This window comes from Protobothrops mucrosquamatus, unplaced genomic scaffold, assembly GCF_001527695.2.
Source record: "Protobothrops mucrosquamatus isolate PMUCROS unplaced genomic scaffold, P.Mucros_1.0 scaffold89, whole genome shotgun sequence".
NCBI lineage: Eukaryota > Metazoa > Chordata > Lepidosauria > Squamata > Viperidae > Protobothrops > Protobothrops mucrosquamatus.
Genome location: NW_015386465.1, coordinates 631439 through 647436, shown reverse-complemented (window position 1 = coordinate 647436; position 15998 = coordinate 631439).

The following is a 15998-nucleotide window of genomic DNA, read 5'->3' as shown; positions in this document are numbered from 1 at the left end:
ATATATATATATATATATATATATATATATATATATATATATATATATATATATATATATATATATATATATATATATATATATATATATATATATATATATATATATAGGTTGCCAAGTGTTTAAATGTTGACGATGTAGCCCTGGGGATGCTGTGACAGTTGTGAAGTGCGAGGACCAGTCAACAAGTGCACTAAACAAATAGTTGTAAGTCAAGTACTATCTATAGTCCATTTCACTGTACTATTTTGGATTATTTTACCAGTTGAAGCTATTGGGGAAACACCGCTCATTTTCCCAATGCCATATACGGTAAGGACGCAGGAGTGGCAGTTAACGTTTTTTGCAAGGGAGACAAAAGAAGCATGCTTGTAATTTTAACACAAACTTCAAGACAAAATAGAACACCCTCTAGAAGGAGGTAAAAGTGGAGAGGGGAGAAGGGTAAAAACAAAGAAGAAATAGACAGAGAGGAACAAGAACACCCAGAGGCAGAATTTGATCTGAACTTTCTCAGGCATCACAGCAGAATGAAACATCTAAGATGACTTTCTGTTAACATGCCCTGGAATTAAATAGCTCAACCGGGGTGATTCCTGAAGTTATATGCTTGCATAACTACACCAACTAAGTACAGGTAGTCCTTGACGTACCTTGACCACAATTTCTGTTCTTAAGTGAGACAGTTGCTAAGTGAGTTTTGTCCCAGTAGTGCGGCTTGATAAGTGAACCACTGCAGTTGATTAAGTTAGTAACATGGTTATTAAGTGAATCTGGATTCTCCATTGACTTTGTTTGTCAGAAGGTTGAAATAGGGGATCACGTGACCCCTGTGACACTTCGATGGTCATAAATATGAACAAGTTGCCAAACATCTACAGTAGTGGCCAAAATTGTGGAAACCTTTTGGGAAAAGTGTATAGTAGAAATGCCACCTTTGGTTAAGTTTCCACCAATTTTTCTTCTAATTTCTTTATAACTGTAGCCTTGTTCACTTAATAATACTATTTTACATCACTTTCTAGGCAACCAAACTCTTTGCACCATGACTTTAATACAAGCTCACTAAATGAAAAAAACAACAACAATAACCAACTTGACAGCGATCACATAACACACTGACAAATGTCCTCCTCTCAGGTTCAATACAGGACATCAATAACTGAATTGTACTGTGATCTGATTGGCTCATTGCCAAAACAAGATGACACCTGATTGCTCTCTAAACACCCGTGCTCATTGGCTACAATCAGATGAAGGAAAGCTACCTGATATCAACCTAAGCAAGTTGTGCTTCCTTTTTCTGGTTATTTGGCTATAACTTTTCATAGAATACAGTACAGATAATTGAACAAACTTTGTTGCATTATATTCTTGATTAGATTAAATTAAATTAAGACCAGATAAATGCTTTCCATTCTCTGGAAGTATTAAAAAAAATACTGGCTTTGGGTGAAGAACGCCAGTGAAGAACTCACTTCTTACTTCAGCAAGAGCTCAGATTCTCAACTCTTTTGATCAACTCCCAAAGAAGATATCAACTCTCTCTTTCGCTAGTTCAAAGTTTCAAAGGAGAGAAAGACAAAAAATATGGGTGTTCAAGAGTCTAGTCTAACAATCTCCTCTACTGTGATGATTTCCCTGAAATTTTAGAATATATACAGCTGGCAAGCAAGCCCACAAAGTCTCCAGGGTACAGTATGGTTGGTTGAAAAGAGAAAAAAAAAAGCCTAACAGACAACATGTTCCTCAGTGAATATAAAAGAGAGGTCTCCTTCAAGCTGAACTCAGCTCCTGGAGATGCCATAGACACATACTGAGCTGAACTTCACAGCTCTTTCACAGGTTTTCAGACTTGCGAGATTCATGTTTTTTCACAGGTTTTCAGACTTGCAAGATCCTTGTTAGTGTGGCCTTACAATAAAATAAGACTTAGTTCATCTGGTCTTGTGTCCTGTCTGGTTTGCCTGGGAGGACTGACATCAATCTTGGAAGACTGAAAGTACAGACTGCCTGCTGCTATTTTTAACTGCTTGATTCATTAGAGTGGGTCCTTCCTAACATTTTTTCCCCCATGACCATTCTCCTCCCTTTTTTGTCTGATTGTTTCCTAGGCAGCATCTCTTCCCCTCGTCCCCCAAGGTCATCCACACAACATATTACAGATTATGATCAAGGGAATTCTTTTTTCCCCCTTTTCAATCTGTTTCACACTTTCTAATAGTCTTCTTCTTCTTCTTCTTCTTCTTCTTCTTCTTCTTCTTCTTCTTCTTCTTCTTCTTCTTCTTCTTCTTCTTCTTCTTCTTCTTCTTCTTCTTCTTCTTCTTCTTCTTCTTCTTCTTCTTCTTCTTCTTCTTCTTCTTCTTCTTCTTCTTCTTCTTCTTCTTCTTCTTCTTCTTCTTCTTCTTCTTCTTCTTCTTCCAGGGAAGGCTTAAATTTATGGGCAAGCTATCTGAAAGTCTTGACAACAGATGATAAGAAGAGACCCTTTGCTTCCTGCTGTGAATATTCCACATTCCAAAGCAGTATGTTCTGTAATGACCAATGGATAACTTCTAGGAAACACGCTTTGTTGAATGGAAATGAAACTGGCAGGGTCTGCATATGGACCAATTTAGCAGCACTCTTTGGATGTGTAATGGAATTTGAGAATTATCTGAAGGAACACAAGAGTCTGAAAAGAGAAATCTTGAGCCCAAAGCCGGAATGGAGGTGGGGAAAGGATCCCATAATTGACCTTTCCTAGTTTTCCTGTTTTTTTTTTTTTTTTACTGATAACTTTACAAAACCGTTAGGGAGAGATTTGATGGCACCTCCAAGTTTAGAGCTATGAGTTTAAGTACTGGATTTTTTTAAAAAAAAGAGCAAGTGGAAAGTTCGGAAAGAATAGAGAATGCAAAGTTATGTAAATGTAGCAATAAAGTAAACCAGTAAAATGTGATGTGAAATTGCAGTAAAAGGTAGAACAAATGATAAAAATTATTTTTAAATACATGAGACGCGAGAGGTCACTGAAGGAGAGAAAGGTTTTCAAAGAAAAAATAAAAACCTGAGTAATTTACTATGCCAGAGGCAGACTTTGCTAAAATGCAATGCAATGAATTATTTTTCCCTGTTTATACCACAAGAAATTTGAGGGACAGATGTCAGGAACAGGCATAAATTTCCCAGGAGATCTGAGGAAGGAGGGGGGTATAAAAAAGAGATTCAAGGCAGATAGATTCATGCCAGAATAGGTGATAAAAAATGTGAGCATCTGAATCCTAGCACAGCTTCAGAGCTATAAGGGAAAAGATCTGCATACTTCCCTGAGGGATTCAGAAAGAAAAGACTAGATAGCCTTGAAAAGATGCTCCAGAGAGATTTGAAAGCCTTGGAGAAAATGAAAGATATGAATCTGAACAGCGATCTCAAAGAATAGAAGTGAGTTAGTCTGCAGACATTAGTCAGCCAATGCTCTTTGAGGTCCACCTATACTACAGGAAGTGGAAGAATAACCAATAACAAGCCATGAATCAATATTAAATATATGGCCAGAAGCCAATATTTGTCTTTAGAAGTTAGGCGTTTCAACCATTCAACAACAAAGAAAAGGAGACTTGATCCTACAATTCCTCCAGCATTCATATAACCAGGGCTTTTTTTGTCATAGAACGCCCAGAACGGAGTTCCGGCACCTTTTTTGGATGGAACCTTGTAGGGTAGGCAAGGCGGGTTGTATGACATGTGTGAGTTCTGGCACCTCCTCCTCCTCCTCCTCCTCCTCCTCCTCCTCCTCCTTCTTCTTCTTCTTCTTCTTCTTCTTCTTCTTCTTCTTCTTCTTCTTCTTCTTCTTCTTCTTTTTTCTTTTTTCTTTTTTCTTTTTTTTTTTTACAAAAAAAGCACTTCTCCTTTTATCTTCCATCTTTCCCAATATCAGCATCTTTTGAGTCCTGTCTTTTCATTTGGTGGCCAAAATATTTGAGCTGCAGCTTCAGCCTCTGTCCTTCCAAAGAAGAATCCTTTAAAAGGTTTATTAAGTAGAATAGAATAGAATAGAATAGAATAGAATAGAATAGAATAGAATAGAATAGAATAGAATAGAATAGGATAGGATAGGATAGGATAGGATAGGATAGGATAGGATAGGATAGGATAGGATAGGATAGAAGTTGGAAGGGACCTTGGAGGTTTTCTAGTCCAGCCCCTGCTTGAACAGGAGAACCAATACCATCTCAGACAGGTCTGTCTAGCCTCTTCTTAAAAACCTCCAGTGATGGACCGCCCATGATTTCTGGAGGCAAGCTGTTCCACTGGTTAATTGTCCTCACCGTCAGGAAGTTTCTTCTTAATTCCAGGTTGCTTCTCTCTTTGATCAGTTTCCAACCATTGTTTCTTGTCCTGCCCTCTGGTGTTTTGGAGAATAGTTTGACACCCTCTTCTTTGTGGCAGCCCCTCAGATACTGAAACACTGCTATCATGTCTCCCCTATTTCTTCTTTTCTGTAGACTAGCCAAACCCAAGTCCCGCAACCGTTATTTGTATGCTTTACTCTCCAGGCCTTGGATCATCTTAGTTGCTCTTCTCTGAATTTTTTCCAAACTCTCAATATCTTTTTTGTAATATGGTGACCAATAAACTTGTTTGCTGTTTCAACACTCTGCCTCATTCAATGCCTAAAGAACCGAAGATATAACAACAGCCAACATCCCGAGGGAGAGCAATAGACAGTGAAATTCATGGAGAAGTGTAATATGGACCATCCTCGGGGGCCCCCAAAACATTAAGTTTTGTTTGGAAAAATGGAAGAACCCAATGTAGGCCACCTTATGCTCTTGTTAGAAAAAGCAAAAATACACGTAAGAAATAAATGACATTCTTAGTTACAGCTCAAGCAAATCAGAAAAAAAGTAAACCAGCATCTATGTAATTCAAAGTGCCTATTACATCATACAATGGTATAAAGTACTTGTCTTTTATGATCTTCACACACACATGTGCGCACACACGCACTCATAGATGAAACACTGTTAAAATTATTTTTTAATACTAGACAAGCCACCAGGTGGTTCTTCTTCATATTATCATAATTCTTCATCTATTTCAAAATGTGTTTACATGGTGCTAGAAAACAAGTATATGGTATCTTGTCTGTAGGGGGAAAAAAAAGAAATAATGGAATATTTCCAACTCCAAAGTACATTTTCAAAGTCTCTGAGGAGAAAGTTGGAAATGCTTGAATTTGTTTCTTGTTAATGGAAATTTTGGAGTCTTTTCCCCCATAAAAATTGATGAATTAGACCTAATTTCACTGAATTAATGTGGCTCAAAATAACAAACTGAGGATGGCTTTGCTTTATGTTTTCCTCTTAGTTTGAGTGGCCACAAGAAAACCCAGAAATTAGTTTTGGCTGGATGATGTGCTACATCATTTCTACACTCAGTGATAATAACCATATATTTAAATTATTTATCCCTGGGGTGAAAAATGACATAAAAATAAAATAAAATATACCTATACATTACATTAAGTGAAGACAAATTCATTCCCGAGACGCCATCTCTGATAGTTTTTGGCTCGTTGCCCCATGTAATTTTATTTTAAAGCTGCTTTTATTTTATTTTAAGTTGGAAATTGTCATGCCATAAAACAAAATATCAGACTCCTTTATCAACTTGTCTGCTAAGGAACAACTCGGAAGCTGTCACAACGCCAGAGATATTCTTGAGGTAAAACATCTGACTTAATACCATAGACCATGTTTAATACAACTTGATTTTGGCAAGGTTGACCAGGTTTTACCATACATTATCCTAAATGTAACTAGGTTATCTTCCCCCTTTCTCAAACCACTGTTTATTTATTAAAGGACCATCAATGTTTCATGTGAGATTAAAAATGGTCTCCAACTCCTGATATTATATTTGATGCTATCAGGAAAACTTTGCTCCCAATTCTCAAAGCTTCCTAGGAGTGATAATTAAAAAATCTCTGCATACGGAAAGTTAGTAAGTCAGAGGGAAAAAAAATGTTTCTGCGTGATACATCAGATGTCTATAGGCTGAGGAATATGAATACGAATGAATATATTTCGGTGAAAAGATATTTAATCATGTGAGCAACCTAAAGGTGTGAATTCTGGATCTAGGTTTATCACCTCTAAAAGAATTAGACCTTCAAAATGATAGAAGTAAAGGAAAGGCCTTCAAAAATTTAATATTGAAAGAGAAATTTAAAATTGAATTTGCTGCAGTGGAAATTTACTGAGTGGAGGAGCAACTATAATAGATGGGAAACAGAAAAGGAGAGCATAAAGGAAGGATGTAAGAGAAACACATAGGCAAAATTGTTACCTCGGTCTTGACAATGGGAAAAGGAGCTGTAAGAGAAGATAACTAGCAAAACAGGAAAGAACCTATTTTTCTAAGATGTCCTAAAAAAGGGGGGCCAGAACTCAGGCAACTGAGCCTGTGCAATTAGTTGATGAATATTAACTGACACACCTTGCATAAATTATCTCTTAATGTACATGTGATGTATGATTTAGTATGTAGCAGGAAATGTGTAGGACAGTGGTTCTCAACCTTTTTAATGCCGCGACCCCAACCGGTCGTAAGTCGAGGACTAAACCGGTCATAAGTCGAGGACTAAACCGGTCGTAAGTCGAGGACTACCCAACCAGTCGTAAGTCGAGGACTTTCCCTGCCCGGGAGCGCCGCACATGCGTGGTTCCGCCCCCTGCGCCGGCCGAGGCGTAGCTGGCAAGCGGCAGAGACGGAGCAGGCCGACCACCAGCTGGCCCAGCCCAAGGGAGGTAAGGCACCCACCGGAAAAGGGGGAAAAAATGGCGGACAAAAAAAATGGCGGACAGCCTTGCTTGGCGACCCCTGTGAAATGGTTGATCGACCCCAAATGGGGTCCCGACCCACAGGTTGAGAACCACTGGTGTAGGAGGTGGTCTGAAAGAGTGTCACCTCGTAGTACCTCAGCCAATGGGGAAAGAGGAAGGATGTGGATGGAAACTTTGGAGAGAACCAAGCTTTGATAGTTTCTCTCCCCACTTATTGCACTAAACGAAACAAAAGGCCTTCACTGTGTCTTGGCTGGTTATTGGTCAGGCGAGCTTGCCTCTGGTCACGAAGGAAAGTAGCCTGGAGCACATAACAAAAATATTTTATTTTGGAGCACCATAAGCAGGTGAAGACTCTTGCCTCCCACTCGGAAGGTTGAGATTTCAGTCCTAGCCAGAGACAGATGTTTTTCTATCATGGCAAAAAGAGAAAATATCTGCTTTGAACTCTGCATAGGCATCAGGAAAGGCATCCAGGCAGTAAATCCTCATTTCCACTCAGTCACCCCGACGCCACCCCTAAGCAAGGGATTACAGGGTTGTAAAACGAAAAGAAAATGATGAATAACTTTCTCATCTCCGCTACACTGGAAGTTTTTAAGAAGAGACTGGACAGCCATTTGTCTGAAATGGTATAGGGTTTCCTGCCTGAGCAGGGGGTTGGACTAGATGACTTCCAAGGTCCCTTCCAACTTTATTATTATTATTGTTATTACTCTCCTTCTATTTTTTTTTCAGCCAACTGCTTTGGGAGATATTGCAGCTTCTCTCTGATGGAGTATGTCACCAGAGATAAGTCAAATATAGGCTTTTCATGCATTTTTGATGGCTGTAGACACTTGAGTACACAAATGAAGTATCTTCTGATGTGTCCACTTGCTAATCCAAGTCCAGGAACTTGGGACATTGAAAGACTTTATTTCTCCCAAATTGTTTGATATTCCTTTCAAAGCAGGAAAGAGGAATGAAAAAAGTATTTAAAAAAAACATTTTTAAAGCCTTTTCTAAATGCATGTATTCACTGAAAAGAGTAATGTTCAAGAGATTCTTACTGGATCTCCATAGTGATTCTACATATGTGAATGCTAGAATGATTACAAACAGAATGATTTCTCCATTTATGAAGATATCCTATGGAACTCATCAACCATCTCCTTAAATGTCTGTTTGGCTCACATCAATATTGGAACCACTGAGTTGTAAAACTGAAGTGAAATTTAAACATAAATTCTGAAGAACATAAAATATCTTGATGATGTCTCATTAACAATTATGTGTGATCTATACCAAAATTATTGATATTGTACCTGGTAGAGTAATGATCAAGCAATTCAATTAGAACAGAACAGAACAGAACAGAATGCAGAAAGGAACAGAACAGAACAGAATAGATCTGGAAGGGACCTTGGAGGTCTTCTAGTCCAGCCCCCTGCTCAAGCAGGAGAATCTATACCATCTCAGACAAATGGTTGTCCAGTCTCTTCTTAAAAACTTCCAGTGTAAGGTTCATATACTTAAAAAAAACAACAACCCTCTAATACTCCTAGGAAGATTTGGAAAAAATGGTGGCTTTTCTGAAAATGCATTCCAAATCCAGATATAGTTATTTCAAGGAAACTTTCTTCATTTGTGGATGAAAATATATCAGATTGCTTTAATCAGAATTGACCCCCCCAAAAAGAGGGATGATTAAAAGTCCTGCTGAATTAATGGAGGTTTCGTCTAAATGATTGTCATGAATAATATTTGTTTTGAATCATTTGATATCTGCTACAGTATTATTCTACAAACAATGAAACAACTTTGTTACATCAGGCCTAACAACTCATCTGCAAGAATTTCAGAATTCTGTTGAAATCGAATAGAATGGTACATAAAGTCCAAATTCCCTTTAACTTCTAGGTTAGAGAGTTATGCATGTTAAAATACAGTATCTGTCTCTATATACATGGTTTTATTTTTATTTTTTTTAAATTGTCCTACTTTTCCGTTCATTTGGAGCTGATCTTCATTATGTTTGTTCACGTAGTGTCACAAAAAAGAACAGTATAATTTAAAGTCTGAGTGTATTTTTTTTTAAGTCCTATAACAAGAATTTAGTATTATTCAATGGTTAGTTAGTTATAGGGAGAATTACAGATATACATCAAAAAAGACTCCTGTTTAGGATTAGAAAAAAGAGTAAGACCCCAGCATTACAGTCTTGGATTGATTATATAACTCATAAACTGTCTTTTTGTTTGTGTAATGAAAGATTGATCAATATGATTCCATGTCTTCAAGGTTTAATGCTGTGTTTAAAGACTGAACAGAGGTATACCTTCACATGTTTTTTTTATTATGTTTTTTTTTTTAACGTTCGGTGAAGGTCTGTCCTTTTTTGTTTATTAAAGGGATAAAAAAAACTTTTTGTGAGTCAGGCAGAGAGAAACAGACAGTAGAGGAGGGAGAATAACACAAGTGAAATAAAAAGAAAGCTCCACTAACCCCACCAGGCTTGCTGTGAAACAGCTTGAATCCAACAGCAACGGTAAGCCTTGATCCAACCATGTGGATATTAAAGAGCAAGAAAATATGTAGCTATGGCAAGCTACATCAGCTAAATAAATAACAGAAAAATATTGTGCAAAGGCCATTGCTTGCAATGGATTTGGGTCTGAGGGAAATTTCATTGGTAAGTGGATCAGGAGTGGGAGAGTACAGAAGAATAGAATAGAGCTGGAAGGGGCCTTGGAGGTCTTCTAGTCCAGCCCCCCGCTTAAGCAGAAGAACCTCTACCATCTCAGATAAGTGACTGTCTAGCCTCTTCTTAAAAATCTCCAGTGATGGAGCACCCAGACAAAGCTGTTCCACTGGTTAATTGTCCTCACTATCAGGAAGTTTCTCCTTAATTCCAGGTTGCTTCTTTCTTTGATCAATTTCCAACCATTGTTTCTCATCCTGCCCTTTGGTCCTTTGGTGAATAATGTGACCCCCTCATCTTTGTGGCAGCCCCTCAAATACTGAAACACTGCTATCATGTCTCCCCTATTTCTTCTTTTCTTTAGACTAGCCCAGGGTTTTTCAACCAATGGTACGGGTACCACCTGTGGTACATTGGCACCTGGCAGGTGGTACGCGACCATCCTAGAAAAGTGGTAGCGGGGGAGGGAAATGAGCTGAACCGGTGGCAACATCACACAAGCCTGAGCAAGAGATGGATGGAGCTGCAGGGCTGTCAGGGCTGAGCAGAAGCACCAGGATCAGCGCCAGGCTCCAGCTGGAGCTCGGCGCTGATCCTGGTGCTTCTGCTGAGCCCAGAAGAAGCGCCGATCAGCTGGAATGTTGCAGCATCTCCAGGGTCTTGTGATTTACATTCAGATGCTTGGCAACTGATTCATATTTATGACGGCCACAGTGTCCAGGATCATGTGAAATGACCAAAACCTGCTGCAACCACCCAGCAGATGGGGGGAATAAAAACCAAACACCCTCCACCCCACCCCCGCTGCCAATCCTCAACAGAAATGCTCACAAGAATGAAAACCTCGGACAGGAGAAAGAGCGTGGCTGGGCGGGCAGGCAGGTGTCTTGCTCGGCAGGCACTTTTTTCAGTGTCACTGTAACTTCGAACAGTCATTAAGCGAACTGTTGTAAGTCAAGGACTACCTGTACTTCATCACTTTTTTGGGGAGGGGTCATCAAGTTTTTGACACCTTGCTAGGTGACTGCTGGTACTCGGATGTTGCCATATACTAAAAATGGTACAATGGGTGAAAAGGTTGAAAAGCCCTGGACTAGCCAAACCCAGGTCCCACAGCTGCTCTTTGTATGTTTTAGTCTCCAGGCCTTGGATCATCTTAGTTGCTCTTCTCTGATTTTTTTTCCAAACTCTCAATATCTTTTTTTGTGATATGGTGATGACCAAAATTGGCTGCAGTATTCCAGGTGTGGCCTCACTAGGGTTTTATAAAGCGGTACTAAAAGAAAGATGAGATTCATTGGCCCTTGTATTCTCTCTGTGGAAGCCAGGTGTCCCAAAATTTCACTTCCCTTAATAACTCATTCCCAACCAGCAGACCACTGTTTTAGCCCTGACAGAGACAGAACCCTTGAGGGACCCAACCAATGATCTCCAAATGAACTGAAATAAAGTTAAGTGACAGTAAGAAGGGCCCACCTGATTGTCTCAAGAACTAGTTGTGGGGAAAAAAAAAACTGATGAAGTGTAATGCTCCAAATTGCCTTTGATGAAAGTGATCAGTAGAGACTTTAGGAACTGAAGCTCTGGATTCAGTTGGGTGGGAAACAATGAATGCTAGAATACGTAGGAGGGCAGTCGTTAATTTTTTTTAGCACTCTGTTCTTTGAGTGTTTTTTTTTTTTTTTAAACTCCAGACTGAACAATGTTTGTTTTCAAACTACGGAATGTAAAACGCTTAACGTGTTTCGACAATGCAGATGGATTTCAGTTTAACTGAAAAACTCAGAGCGGGCCGCTAGGAACCGCGAACGTATTTCGCTCCGATTGCAATTATTCAGGGCTAAAACTACCTGTCAGAAAGCAATTGCTTTTATTGGTCTTCGAAAAGGGGCTAATCAGGTGGATCTTTTCTAAAAAGGAAATTGCCAAAGGCAGAGTGGGCACTTTATGCATTTTTGTATCTGTGTATTCTGCATGTGTATGTGTGTGTGTTTGTGAGGCCTTCATCAGGGTCCAGTCCAAGCTGGGAATAAACAAACATGGAGACTGCTTTAGAAAAAAGGTTGGAGTTTATTGAAGAGAAGAGCCAGACAGAAAGATGGCTCTGAAAAAAGCGACCCCATGTAGTAGGCTGTGGTGGGTTTTTATACCTTCTGGGGCTCTTGAGGTTGTTTCCTGTTCCTGTTTGAGGCTTTGTATTTCCTGTGTCATGTACTTTGACCTGAGTCTGAGTGCGCCTTTTTGGTATTGGTGGGTTAATCCTATTATGTCCCAAAGGTCATATCCTGCTTCCCTAGCTAGCTTTGATTTTTGCTGTTTATGGAAATAAACCTCACATTTCTCTTCTAACTTAACTTTCCTTTCCAGCATCTCAATCATCTTTTTTACTCTGGAATTGTCAGGATTCCCTTTTTACTTATTTTTCTTTTCCGGTGTTGATTTGATTTCTTTTTAGACAACATTTCCTCCCAACCGCATCTGTGAAAGTTGGACCATAAGAAAGGCTGAGTGCCAAAGAATGGAGGCCTTTGAACTATGGTGCTGGAGAAGACTCCTGCGAGTCCCTTGGACTGCAAGGCGATCAAACCGGTCAGTCCTAGAGGAGATTCACCCTGACTGCTCTTTAGAAGGCCAGATCCTGAAGTTGAAGCTCAAGTACTTTGGCCACCTAATGAGAAGGAAGGACTCACTGGAGAAGAGCCTAATGCTGGGAAAGATGGAAGGCAAGAGAAGAAGGGGACGACAGAGAATGAGGTGGCTGGATGGAGTCACTGAAGCAGTAGGCGTGAGCTTAAACGGACTCCAGAAAATGGTAGAGGAAAGGAAGGCCTAGAGGAGATCAACCCTGACTGCTCTTTAGAAGGCCAGATCCTGAAGTTGAAACTCAAGTATTTTGGCCACCTATTGAGAAGGAAGGACTCCCTGGAGAAGAGCCTAATGCTGGGAAAGATTGAGGGCAATAGAAGAAGGGGACGACAGAGAATGACGTGGCTGGATGGAGTCACTGAAGCAGGAGGCGTGAGCTTCAATGGACTCCAGAAGATGGTAGAGGACAGGAAGGCCTGGAGGAATGTTGTCCATGGAGTCGCGATGGGTCGGACACGACTTCGCAACTAACAACAACAACGATGTGTGTGTGTGTGTGTGTGTGTGTGTGTAAATGTCATCTCATACAGGAGTGACAGAAGAGTTTTCCTAGAAGAAAATGAAAAAGGAAAGTCTCCTTTAAATCAACTCCTCGTGTTATTTCACCTCCCGGTGAACCTATCTAGAAAATGTAGCTCCTAGTCTCTCTTATGGATTCCTTCAACTGTCAAACTGCTCTTAAAATTAGAAAAGTTTGTATACCGTTCAGTCAGGATTACTCTTATTGCTTAAATCCATTATTTAAAGTTCTTCTCTCTGCGATTATAAGGAACAAGACATACTTGAGGGCTGTCAGGGAGATGAGAGCAGTCAACTTATTTTTCAAAGCACCTGCAGGCAGGACAAGAAGCAACGGGTGGAATCTAATCAAAGTGAGAAGCAACTCAAAACTAAGGAGAAACTTCCTGACAGTTAGAACAATTAACCAGTGGAACAACCTGCCTCCAGAAGCTGTGAATGCTCCAACACTGGAAGTTTTTAAGAAGAGAATTGGACAACCGTTTGTCTGAAATGGTACAGGGTTTCCTGACTGAGCAGGGGGTTAGACTAGAAGACCTCCAAGGTCCCTTCCAACTCTGTTATTCTATGTTCTAAAGCAATTTTGCCATCCAGTTCACACGTTATAGCATGCTCAACAGAATATTGGAGAGCAAAATGCATTCTTGGGGAAGGAAGGGGACAACTCGCCAAGGCCAACTTGCCACGGGACAACTCACTGCGGAACAATTTAACAATTCTATTTAATTATTTAAAATAAATAAATAAAATATTTTAATTTTTGTCGATCACATTTCATTCTGTCCCTCCTTTTGCATCCTTTTTTAATTGATTTTGTTCCACCATTTCTTTGTTATTAGTGTAACTGTTGTCCAGCAACACATTATCCCGCAGCGAGTTGGCCATGAATTGTCATAGACCAGGGGTCTTCAAACTTGGCCCTTTTATGACTTGTGGACTTCAACTCCCAGAATTCTTCAGCCAGCATGCCCGGCTGAGGAATTCTGGGAGTTGAAGTCCACAAGTCATAAAAGGGCCAAGTTGGAAGACTCCTGCCCTATACCATTTCCGACAAATGGCTGTCCAGTCTTTTCTTTAAAACTTCCAGTGTTGGAGCATTCACAGCTTCTGGAGGCAGATTGTTCCACTGATTAATTGGTCTAACTGTCAGGAAATTTCTCCTTAGTTCTAGGTTGCTTCTTTCTTTGGTTAGAGGTGTTGAGGTGTTGAGACTCTAGAACAGGGGTCTTCAAACTTGGGCCTTTTATGACTTGTGGACTTCAACTCCCAGAATTCCTCAACCAGCATGCCCGGTTGAGGAATTCTGGGAGTTGAAGTCCACAAGTCATAAAAGGGCCAAGTTTGAAGACCCCTGTCATAGACCCTTTGGGGGAATATACTCCTAAGCTTCTCCTCACACTCACCCACCCCAATTTTTAACTTTGGCCATTTATTAAACATCTGAAGGTAAATTAGAAAAAAAGCAGAATGCCAAAGGGAACAGGACCACAGGATAAGAAGACAAAATACATTGGCTGGCAATAATGTTGTGTGTCATTTCAGTTCATAGACCATTTAATAGCATTCTGACAGGCAATATCATCCAGATATTGCTGGCGCTTTTCCTTGAACCCGTCAATGAAACTGTTTTTGAGGTTGTAGTAAAAAGGTACAAAGCCACGCTTAATCTATTTATTCATCTAATTGAAAATTGCCATTTTTTCCCTTGAAATTGCAGAGCGTCTCCAAATTTACACTGAGCACATCAGTAAACCAACTGTAAAAAAAACAAAAAAAACCAGACACAATATTTGAGTGGTTAACGTGATTTGGAATGGATCCATATTCCAGTCCCGCCAAAGGTCAGTCTTATTTAGCAATAGCACTTAGACTTATATACCGCTTCACGGTGCTTTACAGCATATTTGCCCCCAACAATCTGGGTCCTCATTTTACCCACCTCGGAAGGATGGAAGGCTGAGTCAACCTCGAGCCAGTCAGGATCTAACTCCTGGCTGTGGGCAGAGTTAGCCTGTAATAGCAATAGTAATAGCACTTAGACTTATATACCACTTCACAGTACTTTATGACCCTCTCTAAGCAGTTTACAGAGTCAGCATATTTCTCCCAACAATCTGGGTCCTCATTTTACTGACCTCGGAAGGATGGAAGGCTGAGCCAACCTTGAGCAGGTCAGGATCAAACTGCTGGCAGTCGGCAGAATTAGCCTGCAATACTGCATTCTAACCACTGCACCACCAGGGCTCTTTGCTTTAAAAAAAATATGTGAGAATCTCTTTTCAAAGGTCCATTACTGCAGGTGTGATTCTCCCTTCTCCTCTCTCCAGACGTGATATATTGTCCCATATATATAATCTTGGAATGTTTGCAGCAGGAGTCTAAACTGATCAATAGGTTTTACACCTCACGCTGTTTGTCACTGTAAAACCCCCAACTCAGATGGAACTCTAAGAATGAAAGAAATGCCCTAAAATGGCGTATAAACAAAATTCTTTTTCCATCAAACAGTTGGGGAGGATACATTTTTCACCCCTGACATTAGTTAGTTTACGTGAGTTAAGATTTGCAATATATTCATGGTTTTGCTAGTTTGGGTGATGCCTGATGCTGGTGCTTATAGGCACACTGGAGATATATGCTTGCACGTGCCTGCCTAAATCTTCTTATGGAACGGGAAGAAAATCTGTTTTGTTGCAGAGCATCTGTGCAGTATTCTCAAAGGCTTGCTCTTCCCTCCATCCATTCTGCATTTCATTCACTGTAATATTACATGTTTTGATTCATTAATTTTCTGTGGGGGGAAGCAAACTAGTCACATTCTAGGAGTTTTCATTCTTTATACAACTGTTAAGCAATGTCTAATTACCTAGAAAAATATGTAATAAAGCAAATACTATGAGGTAGATAGGTAGGTATCTCAGAGGACAGCTGAGTAGTTCTGAGGTTATACAGAAGGGCAGGAGAAGAATAACAATAATTCTTAGTGTGTGTGTGTATGCACACGAATACCATAGATGCGATGCACATTTTACCCCCTAGGACATATTTCCTAACTGTTCCACCAACTCAGAATCAAAATAATAAATACCATGAAGAAATCAATAATCTAGTAAACAGAATTCAAGTAAGACTACTTCCATTTGGTTTGCCAGGGTTGTTTCATGTGATCAGTTGAACAAGTGTTCCCAACAATTGTTTGTCCATATTTAGTAGATAAAAGTCTTCCATTGATATGCTTAGGTAAACAAAATAAATACAACTAAACCAAAGAGTGATTTCCTTTTGTTGTTACTACCAAAAATCTACCACACCATCATAGG